At 40.7% G+C, this 19325-nt stretch overlaps 1 long non-coding RNA gene across 1 annotated transcript in view; it reads left to right on the plus strand.

The window, feature by feature from the left end:
• Nucleotides 1–1553: 1553 nt before the first annotated feature.
• The window catches only part of LOC114487143 (uncharacterized), a 92754-nt gene continuing 74982 nt past the window's right edge, over nt 1554–19325 (plus strand). The window contains exon 1 of the long non-coding RNA XR_003681909.1: nt 1554–1638. This is a non-coding gene — a long non-coding RNA (uncharacterized lncRNA). The remainder of the gene's footprint in view (nt 1639–19325) is intronic.

Consider the following 19325-nt stretch of genomic DNA (forward strand, 5'->3'; position numbering starts at 1 on the left):
ATATAGATAAAATCACAGAAAGAAGCATACTCATATACACTCACAAAAACAGAGAAAGTAAAAATATATATATATGTTAAAAAAGGAAAGGAAGAGAGCATCCAAATCAATAAACAAATTGACCAATTATAATAAGCTCTAAATACTAAACTAAGATAAACATAAAATCAGAAACAAATTAGATGCAGAAAGCCAACCCCAAGTCTACAGTTGCTCCCAAAGTCCACCACCTCAATTTTGGGATGATTTATTGTCTATTCAGGTATTCCACAGATGCAGGGTACATCAAGTTGATTGTGTAGATTTAATCCTCTTCTCCTGAGGCTGCTGGGAGAGATTTCCCTTTGTCTTCTGTGTTCGCACAGCTCCTGGGGTTCAGCTTTGTATTTGGCCCCGCCTTTGCATTTAGGTCACCTGAGGGCATGTGTTCCCACCCGGACAGGACGGGGTTAAAGGAGCAGCTGATTAGGGGGCTCTGGCTCTCTCAGGCCGGGGGGAGGGAGGGGTACAGAATGCGGGGTGAACCTGCAGCAGCAGAGTCCCGCATGACATTGCACCAGCCTGAGGCGTGCCATTTGTTCTCCTGGGGAAGTTGTCCCTGGATCATGGGACCCTGGCAGTGGCAGGCTGCACAGACTTCCTGGAGGGGAGGTGTGGATAGTGACCTGTGCTTGCACACAGGCTTCTTGGTGGCTGCAGCAGCAGCAGCCTTAGCATCTCATGCCCATCTCTGGCACACAGAGTGATTGAAGATTACCATGCGAATTGGGGAAATTCAGTTTATCCCTGAACATTTTAAGTAGAAAACGAAAGCATCCATTGCATCTCAGTAGAACTGAAAATTGGAAAATAAGTACTAAAACAGTTTGCTTCCTGGTAAAGCAAGATGTAGAAAATATTGGAAATGTGCTAAAGCATCATTTTCCCCCATAGTTTTAATCTTTAGGGTTCTTGCTATTGATTACGAAGTACATTCAAATCTTTTTTTAAATGGAAAGATCCTTATTTATATTTATTGATCATTAAACCAAGAAGGCTGATAGAATAAGCCTGACTTTCCAGTCTTCCTAATCTTAATTGAGTTGTTGAGTTGCTTATATAGCATTTCAAGCCTGCTATCAATTAAACATATACTCTGTGATGTGTGAGTTGAGGAGTGAAAAAGCAGTGATTTTTGTGTCAACTCCATTTTTGATAAGAAATCTATATGAACAGCAGAGCCATGAAAACCTTAAAATCCTTTTGTGGTTAATACTTTCTATGGCAGGAGGGTCTTGCTACCCAGCTGTGGGGAATGAAGTCAGCAGACAGCCTGAAGATGTCAGCTTCTTTAGGGTTGGCCTCAGCTGAGGTTGTGCCCTTTGAGGACGTCTCATAAGTGATGATTGTGAGAAATGGGGGTAGTGGTGATAGTAATAGATACCAGACCATTGCATCCTGATGTGGGACAATACTTGCTCCAGGGTTCTCTGCCAGCTTTGTGGAGCCTGCATTGCAATGTAACTTTTCCTGCTGCCCAACGTTGCTTCTACTCCTTGTGTTCGCAGGATTGATTCCTTATAAACATCAAAACATTGAGCTTACATCCCAAGCTCCATCTCAGAATCTGCTTCCAGAGAACCTGGCCTGTGGTAGCAGGTAAGTGATCAGCACTCCCCTGGCTTCCCCATAAAAGGCATGGAACTATCAGGAGGATGTGTACTTCGTAGTGTTTGTTTCTTAGTGGTGATGGGTTCTCCCAGTCATGCAGTCTCTGTGAGAGGAATGACTTGAGGAATAAAATTTAAAGGTGGTTAACCTGGAAGCACTTTCTTCTGAGCAGACAGTAGAAACTGCTTGAAATTGGAATGCTTTTCTGTCTTTGCCAAAATATTTAAAAGTTGATTTAGAGTCCTTCTGGCATATGAAGTCTTAGTTGAAAATGTATTTCTTCCATTTTTCCTGAGGGCTCCTTCATGCTCACCCTCTTTCCTTTCTCCAGTTCTTCCTGTACAGTGAGTCTTTCAGTTGCCACAGCCTCTGTGGGTCCAGTTATCCGGCCTGCCTAGGCTTCTGTGGCACAAGCTGGGTATGGGGTATAATACAAGAAAGAAGAGGAAGCCAGCATTGGACCAAATGCCAGGAGAAGTCACCTAGTGTGGTCCCTGAGGGAGGGGACAATGGTCCCAATTACAGGCTCTAAGGAGTTTGCTGGATTGGGTTCAATCTGGCTTCTGTTGACATGTGGAAGGAGGCTGATGTTTACGGAGGTTCTATATGCCCTAGGTCCTTTACACATCATCTCATTTAAGTTTCAAACAAATGTACAAGGTAGATAGTTTAGAGTTGAGGAAATTGAAGTACATAGAGATTTGACTGGCTTGCCCAAGGTCATATGATATCTGATGGCAGAGATGGTGGTGAAGAGTGAGTGCTATAACAGGTATCACTAATTTTCTGTTAAATAGCCATTCTCCCTTCTTCTTTAATAGAGAACCCTAAGGTTCAGCTGAGGTTGCTGTGGCCTCAAATATAAGTATTTGTTTGTGTCCGGTGCAACTAAGTATAGCCAAGTGACCAAGTTCTCACCAATGAGATGTGAGTAGAAGTGCTGCATGGGACTGCTGGAAAGTCTCTAAAGAAGAGGCAATGCGATTTTCCTCCTTGTTTCTTCCATCCTGCTGTCTGGAATGTGATGTAATGGCTTGAGCTCTCATGCAGCCACCTAGACGATAAGCTGATTTCGAGAATGAAAATCATGCACCAGGATGGGGGAAGAAAGAGGAGCGCTTGAGTAGGAGATGATGCTGTGGCCCCTTGTTCCATCCCTGGATTGCTTTAACTCCAGATTTCTTAGTGTAAGAGACAAATTCTTTCTCCCTTCTAAGACTTTAAGCTATTCTCTTGTTGGATATTTGTTACATGTAGCTGAACCTAGTCCTAACTGATATGAATGCTAACCCCTTTTGACAGGGAAAGTCATTTCCTACTTGGAATAAGCATTTATAATGGATCTTCTGTGTATATAAATATGAATATAATATAGTTATTTTTTAAGTAACACCATTAAACTCCACATCTCCCTTCTAGCAGCAGTACTTAGTAAGTAGCTCAGGGCCTTTCTGTTTAACCACTTCATTCCCAATAGTGTTGTGGACATACACAAATGTATTTTTAACATTCTTTTGATTGACGGGTATTCAACTTATGACATTCAGAGTTGCTGTCAGGGATGCAAATCTTTAGTCTCTAGTTCCTACATCCTCTAGTTCCCTGAATCCTCGTAAAAAATGGCAGCTTCCATACGGTTGTAATCAGCTGAGGTGAGTGATTTGATCTCTAACCTGTAGCATTTTTGTTCTGAGGGTATCTCACAACTAAAATGAACACTGTAGTCGAGCAAGCAGAGATTAGAGCCAAGGAATCATTGTAATGAATGTTTGCATTTGACTCTGATTACAGTAAGCAATGTGGCCTAGCTGGAGAATGCTGTAGTTTCACAATTGTGACAGACCAAGCAGCCTGCAGCAATCAGCAAAGGGTGGCTTATTTTGAGCAAAAACATCCATCAGACTGTGATGAGAAAAGCAGCGCTGCAATCAGTGGCAGGCTCTTCAAAGAGCTACTGATGAAAAATGGATTTTACATGTATCAAGTGGAGGAGAAACTGCTGCTCTCTTTTTTAGCCCCATTTGCATGCATGCATAATAACACTGGAAACACTTTGGACATGAAAGAGAGTGATACGATAGTTCTTTCATGAATGGGACTTTTCTGACCTTGTCATAACATAGTATACCCAGTCCGTGGCAGGAATATATTATGTTTTATAAAGGCAAGATAGTAAGCAATTTCAAAGAAAGATTTAACATTCAGTCCAAATGTCTTATGCAGATGTATTATTTTCACTAGAATTATGATGGAAAAATTCTATTGATGTAACCAATAGAATGGAGATTTTTGATAACATTTCCAGTCTTATTGATAGTGGCTTTATTCCATATCACTAAAATATTAGAACTGTTTAGCTCTGTGAATCCTTTCACTGAACGATATATCATGAAAGCTCTGTAGGTTCAAAGTTTGTGATCTGAGGTGAAAGACAAGTTGTTCAAGTAGGAATCTTCAGCTTTCTTCTTCTTTTTTTTTGCGGTACGTGGGCCTCTCACTGTTGTGGCCTCTCCTGTTGTGGAGCACAGGCTCAGCGGCCATGGCTCACGGGCCCAGCCGCTCCGCGATATGTGGGATCATCCCAGATCAGGGCATGAACTCTTGTCCCCTGCATCGGCAGGTGGACTCTCAACCATTGCAACACCAGGAAAGCCCCAGCTTTCTTCTTTAGATAGCATCTCCTGCTGTGGTTATGGGATCTTTGGTTTTGATATGTGTTACAATATTTGTTTTACCTTAAGTGACAGAAAGAGATGCTAGATACAAAATGATCTTTGTTTTTAAGCATTAAGTTGCTCTCTCCTTAAGGCCTACTAATTATACAGGGAGGCATTTAGAATTGGGACTTGATCTTGGGCCATTTAGGCTGTTCTGTTCAGTTTTGTGCTGCCTCCTATAGGGGAGCTGTGGGAAGAAAGCAAGATGATGTACTGGTTTGGGTTTATAGCATCTAAAGACACTATTCAAAAAAAGGGAGTTTTCTTTACTATCTCCCATCTCTCATCAGGTAGTTCGTGGATTGGGTCTCAACTTTTTCTTTTTTAAAACATCTTTATTGGAGTATAATTGCTTTACAATGGTGTGTTAGTTTCTGCTTTATAACAAAGTGAATCAGCTATACATATACATATATCCCCATATACCCTCCCTCTTGCATCTCCCTCCCAACCTCCCTATCCCACCCCTCTAGGTGGTCACAAAGCACTGAGCTGATCTCACTGTGCTATGCACTGCTTCCCACTAGCTATCTATTTTACATTTCTTAATATATATTAGTCCATGCCACATTCTCAGTTCGTCCCAGCTTCCCCTTCCCTGTGTCCTCAAGTCCATCCTCTACATCTGTGTCTTTATTCCTGTCCTGCCTGTAGGTGCTTCATAACCATTTTTTTTTTTTAGATTCCATATATATGTGTTAGCATACAGTATTTGTTTTTCTCTTTCTGACTTACTTCAGTCTGTATGATAGACTCTAGATCCATCGACTTCACTACATATAACTCAATTTCGTTTTTTATGGCTGAGTAATATTCCATTGTATATATGTGCCACATCTTCTTTATTCATTCATCTGTCGATGGACACCTAGGTTGCTTCCATGTCCTGGCTATTGTAAATAGAGCTGCAATGAACATTGTGGTACATGACTCTTTGAATTATGGTTTCTCAGGGTATATGCCCAGTAGTGGGATGGCCAGATCGTATGGTAGTTCTATTTTTAGTTTTTTTGAGGAACCTCCATAATGTTCTCCATAGTGGCTGTATCAATTTACATTCCCTCCAACAGTGCAAGAGGGTTCCCTTTTCTCTACACCCTCTCCAGCATTTATTGTTTGTAGATTTTTTGATGATGGCTATTCAGACTGGTGTGAGATGATACCTCACTGTTGTTTTGATTTGCATTTTTCTAATGATTAGTAATGTTGAGCATCCTTTCATATGTTTGTTGGTAATCTGTATATCTTTGGAGAAATGTCTATTTAAGTCTTCTGCCCATTGTTGGATTGGGGGTCCCATTTGTTTATTTTTGTTTTAATTTCCATTTCTCTAGGAAGTGGGTCAAAAATGATCTTGCTGTGATTGATGTCATAGAGTGGTCTGCTTATGTTTTCCTCTAAGAGTTTTATAGTGTCTGGCCTTACATTTAGGTCTTTAATCCATTTTGAGTTTATTTTTGTTTCTGGCATTAGGGAGTGTTCTAATTAGCTGCTTGTATATTTTGGAGATTAAACCTTTGTCAGTTGCTTCATTTGCAAGTATTTTCTCCCATTCTGAGGGTTGTCGTTTCATTTTGTTTATGGTTTCCTTATTAAGTTTCATTAGGTCCCATTTGTTTATTTTTGTTTTAATTTCCATTTCTCTAGGAAGTGGGTCAAAAATGATCTTGCTGTGATTGATGTCATAGAGTGGTCTGCTTATGTTTTCCTCTAAGAGTTTTATAGTGTCTGGCCTTACATTTAGGTCTTTAATCCATTTTGAGTTTATTTTTGTTTCTGGCATTAGGGAGTGTTCTAATTACATTCTTTTACATGTAGTTGTCCAGTTTTCCCAGCACCACTTATTGAAGAGGCTGTCTTTTCTCCATTGTATATTCTTGCCCCCTTTATCTAAGATAAGGTGACCATATGTGTGTGGGTTTTATCTCTGGACTATCTATCCTGTTCCATTGATCTATATTTCTGGTTTTGTGCCAGTACCATACTATCTTGATTACTGTAGGTTGGTAGTATAGTCTGAAGTCAGGGAGCCTGATTCCTCCAGCTCTCTTTTTCTATCTCAAGATTTCTTTGGCTCTTCGGGGTCTTTTGTGTTTCCATACAAATTTTGAATTTTTTTGTTCTAGTTCTGTGACAAAAGACATTGGTAGTTTTATAGGGATTGCAGTGAATCTGTAGATTGCTTTGGGTAGTGTAGTCATTTTCACAATGTTGATTATTCCAGTCCAAGAACTTGGTATATCTCTCCATCTGTTTGTATCATCATTAATTTCTTTCATTAGTGTCTCATAGTTTTCTGCATACAAGTCTTTTGTCTCCTTAGGTAGTTTTATTACTAGGTATTTTATTCTTCTTGTTGCAATGGTAAATGGGAGTGTTTCCTTAATTTCTCTTTCAGATTTTACATCATTAGTGTATAGGAATGCAAGAGATTTCTGTGCATTAATTTTGTATCCTGCAACTTTACCAAATTCATTGATTAGATCTAGTAGTTTTCTGGTGGCATCTTTAGGATTCTCTATGTGTAGTATCATGTCATCTTCAAACAGTGACAGCTTTACGTCTTCTTTTCCGATTTGGATTCCTTTTATCTCTTTTTCATTGATCATGGTGTATGACCCTTTTAATGTGCTGTTGGATTCTTTTTGCCAGTATTTTGTTGAGGATTTTTGTATCTATGTTCATCAGTGATATTGGCCTGTAGTTTTCTTTCTTTGTGAAATCTTTGTCTCGTTTTGGTATCAGGGTGATGGTTACCTCGTCGAATGAGTTAGGGAGTGTTCCTCCTTCTGCTATATTTTGGAAGAGTTTGAGAAGGATAAGTGTTAACTCTTCTCTAAATGTTTGATAGAATTCGCCTGTGAAGCCCTCTCGTCCTGGGCTTCTGTTTGTTGGAAGATTTTTAATCGCAGTCTCAATTTCAGTGCTTGTGATTAGTCTGGGGGGCAGAGGCTGACGTGATGTCACAACAGCCTGAAGCACGCTGTGTGTTCTCCTGGGGAAGTTGTCCCTGGATTACGGGACCCTGGCAGTGGCGAGCTGCACAGGTTCCTGGGAGAGGAGGTGTGGATAGTGACCTGTGCTTTCACACAGGCTGCTTGGTGGCTGCAGCAAGAACCTTAGCGTTTCATGCCCATCTCTGGTGTCTGCGCTCATAGCCGCAGCTCACTCCCATCTCTGCAGCTCGTTTAGGTGGTGCTCTGAATTCCCTCTCCTCGCGCACCGTGAAACAGTGGTCTCTTGACTCTTAGGCAGGTGCAGACTGTTTCCCTGACTCCCTCCCGGCTAGCTGTGGCACACTAGCCCCCTTCAGGCTGTGTTCACGCAGCCAACCCCAGTCCTCTCCCTGGGATCTGACCTCTGAAGCCGGAGCCTCAGCTCCCAGCCCCAGCCTGCCCCGGCGGGTGAGCAGACAAGCCTCTCAGGCTGGTGAGTGCTGGTCGGCACCAGTCCTCTGTGTGGGAATCTCTCCTCTTTGCCCTCTGAACCCCTGTTGTTGAGCTCTTGTCTGTGGCTCCAAAGCTTCCCCCTCGCTCCTCCCCCCTGTCTCTGACAGTGATGGTGCTTCCTAGTGTGTGGAAACTTTTCCTCCTTCACAGCTCCCTCCCAGAGGTGCAGGTCCCATCCCTATTCTTTTGTCTCTGTGTTTCCTTTTTTCCTTTGCCCTTCCCAGGTATGTGGGGAGTTTTGTGCCTTTTTGGAAGTCTGAGGTCTTCTGCCAGTGTTCAGTAAGTGTTCTGTAGGAGTCATTCCACATATAGATGTATTTCTGATGTATTTGTGGGGAGGAAGGTGATCTTCACGTCACTCCTCCGCCATCTTGAAGGTCTCCTCGACTTTTGTATTTGATCAAATTCCTCTCTTTAAGTCCATGGGGATAGATTGTTTTTCTTTATGGGTTTGCTGAAAAGTAACAATCCCAACTGTCTGTTTCTTCAAACAAGGATAATTAATACTTTAATATAAAAGGACACCACAGGCATACCTTGGAGATATTGCAGGTTTGAGGCCATTGCAATAAAGTGAATATCACAATAAAGCAAGTCACATGAAGTTTTTGGTTTTCCAGTGCATATAAAAGTTATGTTTATAGTATAACATAGTCTTTAAAGTGTGACATAGCAGTATTTCTTAAAATGTGCGTACCTTGATTTAAAAATATTTTATTGTTAAAAAATGCTAATTTAAAAATATTTTATTGTTTAAAAAATGCTAACCATCACCTGAACCTTCAGCAAGTCATAACCTCTTTGCTGGTGGAGGGTCTTATCTCAGTGTTGATGGCTGCTGACTGATGAGGGTGGTGGTTGCTGAAGACTGGCGTGGCTGTGTCAATTTCTTAAAACAAGACAATGAATTTTGCCACATTGACTGACTCCTTTCACTGGTATGCTTAGAAGCAATTGTACGATTATTAATTGGCCTAATTTCACTATTGTTGTGTCTCGGGAACAGGGAGGTCAAGGAGTGGGAGAGAGACAGGGAATGGCCAGTCAGTGGAGCCGTCAGAACACACACAGCATTTATCAATTAATTTCTCTGTCTTATATGAGCATAGCTCATGGGACCTCAAAACAATTGCAGTAGTAACAGCAAAGATCACAGACCACAGATTACCATAACAAATGTAACAATAATGAAAACATTTGAAATATTGTGAGAATTACCAAAATCTGATACAGAGACACGAAGTGAACAACTGCTGTTGGAAAAATGGTGTCGATAGACTTGCTCATTGCCACAAACCTTCAATTTTTAAAAAAACACAGTATCTGTGAAGGGCAATAATGTGAAGCACAATAAAATGAGGTATGCCTGTAATTACAAAAAGAATAATATCAAGCAAAGATAAAGTCCTAGGTGCCTCAGGCATGATAGAGTATTAGTTTCTCCTTTTCTGCCATGTACAGTTGTTGAGGATCTAACGTGAACTCTGGAGCTCAGACCAAAAAGATCTGTGTAGAGGTTGCCGTTCTGAAGGTGAGGTTACTTTCCTGTCCTTTATTATTCTCCCTAGGTTTTGTTTAAAACATCTTATTTGGAATTAGAAAGATGCCATGCAAGATGTCCTTGGCCGCTCACTCATTGGCTAATGTAAGCATTTTATCTAGCTGCTCACCCGATTTGTAGCAACCAAGGAAGGAGTGCTGTGGTCAGCTATTGGCTAAATTGTAAGCAGTTTCAGAGGAAGTCTGGGAACAGTTGCTGATATATCATCCAAAGAACAGGAGTGTTTTTAAAAAAACATTTTTCTCTATTATTTTTTTAATGTTGTATTAGCTCCCAGTATCCCCTTAGGCTGAATGCCAGCACTGTTGTCCTGGTTACAAAAACCAGCTTGATGGATGAGGGGCATGGTAGACATGCGGACCTGAGTAATTGAACTGGTAAATGCCAGATTCTATAATGTGTGGATGGATGTTTGCGCTAAGTGTTAAAAATATGTCTTGCCACAGGATAGTTTGATCTGAGTACTCTCTTCAGAGCTCCCTGAGTTTCTATGAATGGGAAGTTGTAGAGCATTTCCCATCAGTGATAGGGCCCCAGTATCCTTTTATCCTCTTGCGGTAGTAGTAGCAAGTCTATAGGACTTGTGGTCCAGGGTGTCTTCTTTCAACTTTCAGTTCTCTAGGTGGCATATTATATGATAGTATGAGAAAAATGTGCCTGCAATTCAAGTAGAAAGAATTCTAGAAGACTCACTTTATAGTCTTTATTCTCTGATGTATACTGAATGACAATAGCAGTGAAACTGCAAACTGTTCATTTGTATAGGGCAGCCATTGTGCACCTGGATATGACAATTCTTCTTATCAAATCTCCTGTTATTTGCATTTATATGGTACCTTTCTCTAAAGCTCTTAAAACAATTGCAGGTTCACAATACTTGTGTGAATTGGATAAGAAGAAGTACACTTCATTTTGAGGCAGAGATAAAGGATGGTAATTCTCAATGGCTCTCCTCAACGGAACAGAACAGAGCACAGCCAGTGCCAAGTATTAACCACACTATTTTCCCTGGTGTCAAAGAGAAGGTTATTAAAGAAGGGGTCCAGACACACTGGGGAAAGGGTCCTCTGTTAGGCTTCACAGCTTCTGTGAATTCCCTGAGAAAATGTACAAAATATAGTCCTCTATATTTTGTATCTTCCTGGGCTTAAGTCAGAAAAATTAGAAGATGTTGGTGGGAAACAAATGCTCATTGAAGTCATTAAATATTAGGTAGCTAGAAACTAAATATTGTTTAGTTGTCAAGATAACTAATATCTTGTCATTAGTTAGAATCTAAGAAATAACAAGGTAAGGAAGACCATTTAGTCGCATTTATGGGAGAAATGAGTTAGCTGAACAAAGATCTCTTCTAAAGCAGCGAAGTATTTTGGGATTTCTTGTCTTTATAAACCCAGGAAAGTATAGCATAAGTACAAGGATTTTATTCTGTTGAAGGGAGCACTTCTGCTTCCTTCCCACGAAGAATGTGTGTTTGACAAGAAGTTCTATGAAAATATTATTCTAAATATAGTCTGACCTGAACTGGGAGACCATCCAGATTCAGTGTAAACTGACGCGTTGACCAGCTGGAAGAATACAATTTATTCCACCCCCGACCAGATCTTCACACTTTTCTCCAGGAACTACTCATGTCAAGGCTCAACAAAGTCCTCTTGTTACTGTGTCACCTTCCGTGCTACCAAATATACTTTGATGTGTGTGGCACCACACTTAAGGAAAATTGCTTCATGAACTTTTATTTAAAGCTATAATAATGTTAGCTCTATGCCTTCTTTGCTTGTTACTTTGCCATTTAGTTTGGTTGCAAGAATATGATGCGGTGGTGAGTCAATTGCTCTGAAACCTCACTGCAATCTGTAAAGCACTATATTCGTAAAGTACCTTTTGGGAAGTACATGGTGTCTTTTGAAGAGAATCTTTTTAAATTTAACAAAGCCTTTTTTTGTAAATGTATTGACACACACTTAGAGCACAGAATGCTGGAGCCTGGCAAGATCTTTCGAGAATACTTGTGCATGGCTGATGAAATGCCACCATTTGTTTGGAAAAAGCTTTTAGGAAATTAAATTGTGTTAAAAGAGACATGAGCTTTCTTGTGCGGGTATAATGTATCCTAATGTAAAATTGTAGCAAATTATCCTGAAGCGAGACTTTGAGGAAAGCAAAGAAGGGTCCTGGTTGAAGGGATCTCTAGCCTTCAGGCTGGCCTGAGCCAACAGAAAGCAGTCTTTCTCACATCTGGTCCAGCTTTTTTGTGATCCCACTCCTCTTCTTCCACCCTCTTAAAACCCTTCCTCCTTCCCCTGTCCCAACACACACAAAGTCCTATTCATTGTTTCATGCCCAGTACTATGAAACTGGCATACAGTCAGGCTGAACAGATAGTTTTAAATGAATTGATGAATGTGTTAAATTTCCAATGGCTTTCTATCAACCTCTGGATAAAAGTCAAAGTCTTTACAATGACCTACAATGCCTGGGTTGATCTGGCACTAGCTCATTTCTAGCTCATTTCTTAATGTGTCCCCCACCCCCACTTCCTCATTCTGTTTCAACTATACTGGTCTCCTTGCAGTTCCTCACATAAGCCAGGCCTACTCTTCTTCAGGGCCTTTGTACTTCCTCATCCTTCTGCCTTGAGTGCTTTTTCCCCCAGATATCAACATGTCCTCTTTATCACCTCTAAGTCTTCTCAATGAAGTCTCCCTATTCCTTATCCCCTATTTCAGATGTCTATCTATTGTTACATAACGAGCCACTCTAAAAGTTAGTGGCTTAAACAGCAATTGTTTGTTAAGACAATTTTGCAGGTGGAGTGGATGCTTCTCTACCAGCCCCGCCCTACCCCAGGAGTGACTGCGTTCAGCTGATATGTCTTGGGTCTCTTTCACGTGGCTCTTTCTACTTGATGATTCATCTTCCAGATCCTCTCCACGTGGCTCTCTCTCCAGCAGAATAGTCAGCCCTTGCTTAAATCATGGAAGTTTGCTTCCCAGTAGCAGTACTCCAGGAGGACAGGCCCCAAGGTGACCGGCTTATCAAGCCTCTGTTCGCATCACACTTGCTAATGTTCCGCTGGCCAAAGCCAGTCCATGGCCAATCCCAAAGTCAATGTGGAAGGCGATTACACTGAGTGTGAAGACCTGGAGGTATCATTCATTGGAGGTTACCAACCTAACAGTCTCCCCCATTCTGCCCTCTGACCTAAGCAATTCACATCCCTCCCACCTGTAAAATACACTCACCATCCCCCAAGACCCCTCAAGGTCTCATCCCTTTAAGGCCTCCAGCTTAGGCTTGAGGTCAGGATCCTACCATTTAGATCATGTCCAGGTGTGACTGAGGTGTGTGGGTGCAATTCCTTAGGCGCTACTCCTTGTGTGGCTCCTCAGGTGTAGCTGCCAATAACTGAGTCAGCAAGATCATTCTTTGCCTCTCAGCCCCTAGCTTAGAAATGCAGCATGTGTCTGTCTTCCTTTCCAGTTGTCAATAGAATTTAGTATGCTTATCTTAATTCTTTCTCTTCTTAGGTAATTTAAATATTTTCTTTTTGCTCTATTCTCAGAAAAGACATAGATAATCTCATTGTTGCACTGTAGTTCTTCACTTTGATAATTACCAATTTCCTCTTTACCCACCCCTCCCATGTTTCAGTTATCTATTTCAGTATAACTGTGTATACAGTTTAAACACTCCCAAATTTAATGATTTAAATAATGATTCATTATTTCTTACTAATTTCTGGGCTTTTATTCTCTTCATATGGGGTCAGCAGGGGTCTCAAGTGTGTCAGCATGCAGGTGAGGGCTCAGAAGGTGCACCTAGGTTCTCTCCCGTTTTATCACCTTCTCCACATTGACCTCCTCATCCAGGGCCGCTTCATGTGGCCTCTCTCTCCAGAAGATAGTTGGGACTTCCTTACAGCATGGCGCTGGGTTCCAAGAGAACCTAAACAGAAGCTGCCAGGTTTCTTAAGGGCTAGGCCTGGAACTGGAGCTCCTGCCTATTCTATTAGTCAAAGCTAGTCATAAAGCCAGCTAGGATTCAAGGAGAGGGAAGATAGATCCTCCATCTGTTACAGAGAGAAGTGAGATGTGAATACAGAGAGAGGAGCAATGGGGTGTGGTCATCTTTGGGAACTATACACTATATCCCTTCTTCCTGATTTTATTTTCTTTTAAGCTCTTATCACTCTGCATTTAACTTGTTTAGTATGTGTCTCCTACACTGGATGGACACTAGAAAGTTAGGGACTTTTGTCCATTTTATTTACTGCTGCTTACTCCCAGAATACTGTCTGCCACATAGTGGGTGCTCATATAGTTTTTGAAGCGAACGTTTATCACACTAGCTACTGGTATTCTTTTCTTGCTCTTCCACCTAGATATTTATCATCTACATGGTCCCTCATGGCTGATTTGAATGCAGGGTTTTGAACACATATTGATATGTTTATATGTTTGTATATTTGACTTTTGCTATATCTAAGCCTATTGCTTTGACTGTATCTTTGGGAGTTAGCTCTGGAATCATCAAATTCTTTACCTAGTCTGTCTTTTGATGTGGAATGATGATGCAGAATTTGATGCCAACTTGGCTGGCTGGTCCTGTGCCCATTTCAGATTGCTTTTGGTCTGCCTTGTCCTCATTTATTCCTTGCTGCCTACTAAAAAGACTGATATTTCCATAGACCCAATATACTGGGAAAGTGACATTTTCTCTTATGTGTTGGGGAAATATATATATTTTTAAGACATGAAAAGGAAAATAGGAGTAAAAGGCACACATATAAGAGTTAACATCATGATAAAGTATAGAAATATTCCACACTTTGGGGTTCTGAAGATATCTAAGGGGAGGAACCTGATAGTTTTTCTTTTTTTAGTACTTGACAAATAAAAAAGAGGTACTAAAAACTTTCAAATATTTTTTAGGGTATTAGAAGAACCAAAGGTTGATGTAAAAGTATCTATGCTTATTGATCTATGCCATTTCTTTCTTTATTCCATTCCAGTGTAATTTCTTCTTATTACTTTTCTTCTTGTTCATTCCTTTCCCCAACTTATAAAAACTTCTTGTTGAAAAGGCAGAGTTATTTTTCTCAATTTCTACTTCTGTCTCAGCTCTCCCATCTACTTGATTTGGAAATATCTGATTGTTTCAACTCTGATTTTATTTGGCCTAAAGCTTCCTGGTAAAATTGTTGCAGCAGGGAATTACCTGTTGCTTTTACACAATATCGTGTTAGAGGTAGAATTAACCATATGATGTGTTCATATCATAATGCCATCAACCCGAGAAACTACATACACAAGCCTAAATTTTTTTTAACAGTCACGCATCTTACCTAGTAATGAAAGACATTAGGGTGACATATGAAAATCATATTGAAACAGAGCAGGACCCTATGTTTCTCCCTGCCCCCGCCATGTCCTCAGCCTGCCTTTTGTCTGTGGAAAAAATTTAACCAAAGAATAAGTTTAATCAGAGAAGTGAGAAAATGCAGAAACAGAGGAAGACAGTCAAAGGAGACCAAATAATAATAGTTTAGTCATTAAACATAGTCAAGGACATTTAATTCCTCCTTAAGGGCTATAGATAATATTCTGAGCCATATCCTGTGAGCTGTCTTATAGATACTGAAACCCCCGCCAGGTGGAAGAAGTTAACTACATGATGACCAGGTTGTAGCCATGACATAAGCTGCCACAATTCCAGAATTGGCCTCAAAAAAATGGATACAAACTGACCCTGGAAATGAAGATTAACTGTACCTAAAACAATCGAGATTATGCTGGTCAGACCACCGATGACCAATTTCAAGATGACTGTCAGAGCTGACTGTATTGTTTCTGCATGTAGCCCCCTCTCTCTGTCTATAAAACCTCTTGCCCCCTGATTGTCAGGGTGGGAGTCAGCCTTGGGACAGGAGTATGCCCACACCACTGGTTGCCGGCCTCTGAAATAAAGCAACATTTCCTTTCCTACCAACACTTGTCTCTCAAGAATTGGCTTTCAAGCAGCAAGCAGCCAGACCTGGGTTCGGTAACAATATTAATGGGTGGTTTCATCTAGTATCTGTTGCTAGAAATTGCAAATGAATTCAGTGATTGCTTCATGATTAGTTGTGCAGAATAAAAACAGCTATTATTTGCTGATAAGGTTTCTGTTTAAGCAGTGAAATATCATAGCCATGGGATAATTGCCGGTAGGATTTGCTGGGTGAAGTTTAAGATAAATAGGGAGAAGGAGGAGGGTAAAACATATAAAGAGACATATTTAAGTAGTGTACTCAAAACCAATGCTGAGAAAAAAGATGGAAGTGTCCTGAAACATATCATGAGATCTTTATGAATTGTTAAAAAGAAAACCATAATATTATCATCCTTTCATATAAGGGATAATAAAATAATTGTATAAATTGAGAGCATCTATAAACTTCTGGAGGATAGTGGAGATAGCATATGATGATAAAGTTGATTGCTTTCTGAAGTAAAATTAGCAGATATAGGCAATTCAGTAGATAATATTATTTAATCACAGTTTCTTTGCTAAATAAGTTTATGTGTCTGCCAATTTATTTTCAGAATGATAATTAAAAACCTTGTTTATAAGTTGAAGTAAGAGGAAATCATTAAGTGCCATCTATCAGGGCGGTTTCAAACATTGCTCTTTCTCATCTATCAAGCTTGATTAAAGGAATCCAACCACTGGAGAAGAAGGCTGAAGTTTTTGCTGTATTTTTAATTCTTACATTTTGTGTGTTGAACACTAGCATCACAATGAAGAGTTTGGTCAAAATGAGAGTTCTAAAACAAGGAAAACATTCAATCCAAGTTAACAAAAAATTTATACAGTTTTAAGACCCTTTCAGTCTGGAGAAAGAGAACCTCCTCTCGAATTTTTCTATGATGAAATGGCCCTGTGGTGTGCTGACCATTCTTTTACCTAGACATTCCTCATGCCTGATGGCAAAGGTCCACTAAAGTGGAAGTTCAATTATGTGTCCTCTCTGGGGTACAGATACAGTTTGAGAATGTTTTGGTTATGACAAAGAGCAATCTCAGATTTGGGGAAATCAGGAGAAAAGGAAACACTATTCTGAATGTGTGCTGCTGGTAAATTGTCTTACCAGTCACAGAGAATTCAAGGGGAAAATGGAGTCATCATCCACAGTCATTTATTGATATCCAACTATATATATATGGCACATTTGAGGCACTAATAGAGAGAAGGAAATGCCCACCTACCCCCTGAAATGGAAATAATCAGAGGTGGGTTACACCACCTTTTGGAGAAAGATAGATCTAAAGGATTTTGTAGAAATAAAATTTAAGGGCAACAATGAATGATTTTTTTAAAAAAATCCTAGGGCTGATTCATTTTTGGCATAGAAATATTAATTTAACATAAAGATTTATTTTCTTTTCCAATTACATTTCTGTTTTGTAAATTGTTTATTCCTGTTCCTTTATTTGTCCATTTGCTTATGAAGACTTTAATCTTTTTCATATCAGGAATACTAATTTTTCAAGGTAAAGTATGAGCTCATGTACTAAATTTAATTTTAGAGGACAACTTCTAGGAATGCATCTAGTCTGTCTATCAGTTAAACAGTTCAAACAATCTTCACCATCTTTACAAATTTTTTTTTTTTTTTTTTTTTTTTTTTTTTGTGGTACGCGGGCCTTTCACTGTTGTGGCCTCTCCCGTTGCGGAGCACAGGCTCCGGACACACAGGCTCAGTGGCCATGGCTCATGGGCCCAGCCGCTCCGCGGCATGTGGGATCCTCCTGGACTGGGGCACAAACCCGTGTCCCCTGCATTGGCAGGCGGACTCCCAACCACTGCGCCACCAGGGAAGCCCCTTAAAATATTTTGATGGAAAAGTGAAGGTTGCAATGATTACATCATTCTTCTTGTCAAAAGTCTTTAATAGCTCTCTAGCACACAGTTAAATTGAAAGCTCTCCAAAATATAAATGCAGTGTGTCTTTTCGTCTTTCCCTTAATGCACTATATCTCTTTCTATTAGTATTCTTCATCCCTTCCTGGGCTTATCCTATATCTATTAAACTTAAATCCTTGTTGTATTTGAAACAATATTTTCTATTCTTTTTTTTCGGTACGTGGGCCTCTCACTGTTGTGGCCTCTCCCGTTGTGGAGCACAGGCTCTGGACGCGCAGTCTCAGTGGCCATGGCTCACGGGCCTAGCCGCTCCGCGGCATTTGGGATCTTCCCAGACCAGGGCACGAACCCGTGTACCCTGCATCGGCAGGTGGACTCTCAACTGCTGCGCCACCAGGGAAGCCCCCTATTTTCTATTCTTCAACTTGCTTCCTACAGACTCTCTCTTGCTTCCTACAGACTCTCTCTGTGCTATTAACTCTATCCCAAACTTGCATATCTAGATTCTTTAAGGCTGTTTATGTTCCACCTTCTCGTTTCATCTAGGCCTTCCCAGATATCCTCCAATGAGAAGTAGAATCTTTCCCCTGTTATTTCATCATATCTAGTGAAGCTATTGGAACACTTTGCATCAGGGATGGCAGTGGTGTCCCTGAACGGCAGAGAACTGGTGTCAGGTATCATTAGGCTTATTCTCTGTTTTCTGTTCTTCCCAGCCCCTCTATTCTTCACTCCTGTCCTACTCTGCTTGGATTGAATAGCAGTGATTCTATTCTCATTACCACATCGATTTCTCTTTTCCATTGTCCTTCAGTTGACCTGGGAAAATCCAAATCCTGGATGAATCCAGTTATCATCCTTACCTGCATACTGAGAATACTGACCAAATCTGGGAAAATCTTGCAACCAGCTAGTGTGGTATGGTTACCCTCTGAACCTGATGGACCCTCAAAATTGCATACTTTCTGCGATGATCATTTCAAGACTTTGTTTCCTATTCTTCTCAGTTCTCTCCACCTACCACATCCTTACTTTCTCTTAGAAATCACAATATTTTCTGCTCTACAAAAAAATAGAAGCCAGGACAAGAACTGCCTCAAATTCCCACCACCAAATCTCAAACTTACCTTCATCTACCAGCGCCGTTCCCTCCCTTCTTTGCTCCCTTTATAGTGGAAAAAGTAATTCCTCATGTATAAGGCAAGCCTTCCATCTGAAGACTTTTTTTTTTTTTTTTTTGCGGTACGCGGGCCTCTCACTGCTGTGGCCTCTCCCGTTGCGGAGCGCAGGCTCTGGACTCGCAGGCTCAGCGGCCACGGCTCACGGGCCCAGCCGCTCTGCGGCATGTGGGATCTTCCCGGACTGGGGCACGAACCCGTGTCCCCTACATCAGCAGGCGGACTCTCAACCACTGCGCCACCAGGGAAGCCCCATCTGAAGACTCTTAATCCCTCCTGCGTACAGAAGAACCTTGTCCTGGAACAGTCGTTCTTTTTTTTTTTTTTTTTTTTTAATTTTTTTATACAGCAGGTTCTTATTAGTCATCAGTTTTATACACATCAGTGTATACATGTCAATCCCAATCCCCCAATTCATCACACCACCATCCCCAACCCCCGCCGCTTTCCCCCCTTGGTGTCCATACATTTGTTCTCTACATCTGTGTCTCAATTTCTGCCCTGCAAACCGGTTCATCTGTACCATTTTTCTAGGTTCCACATATATGCATTAATATACGATATTTGTTTTTCTCTTTCTGACTTACTTCACTCTGTATGACAGTCTCTAGATCCATCCACATCTCAACAAATGACCCAATGTCTTTCTTTTTTATGGCTGAGTAATATTCCAATGTATACATATACCACATTTTTTTTAACATCCTTATTGGAGTATAATTGCTTTATAATGGTGTGTTAGTTTCTGCTTTATAACAAAGTGAATCAGTTATACATATACATATGTTCCCATATCTCTTCCCTCTTGCGTCTCACTCCCTCCCACCCTCCCTATCCCACCCCTCTAGGTGGTCACAAA

The sequence above is a fragment of the Physeter macrocephalus genome, chromosome 11 (assembly GCF_002837175.3).
Source record: "Physeter macrocephalus isolate SW-GA chromosome 11, ASM283717v5, whole genome shotgun sequence".
Classification (NCBI taxonomy): domain Eukaryota; kingdom Metazoa; phylum Chordata; class Mammalia; order Artiodactyla; family Physeteridae; genus Physeter; species Physeter macrocephalus.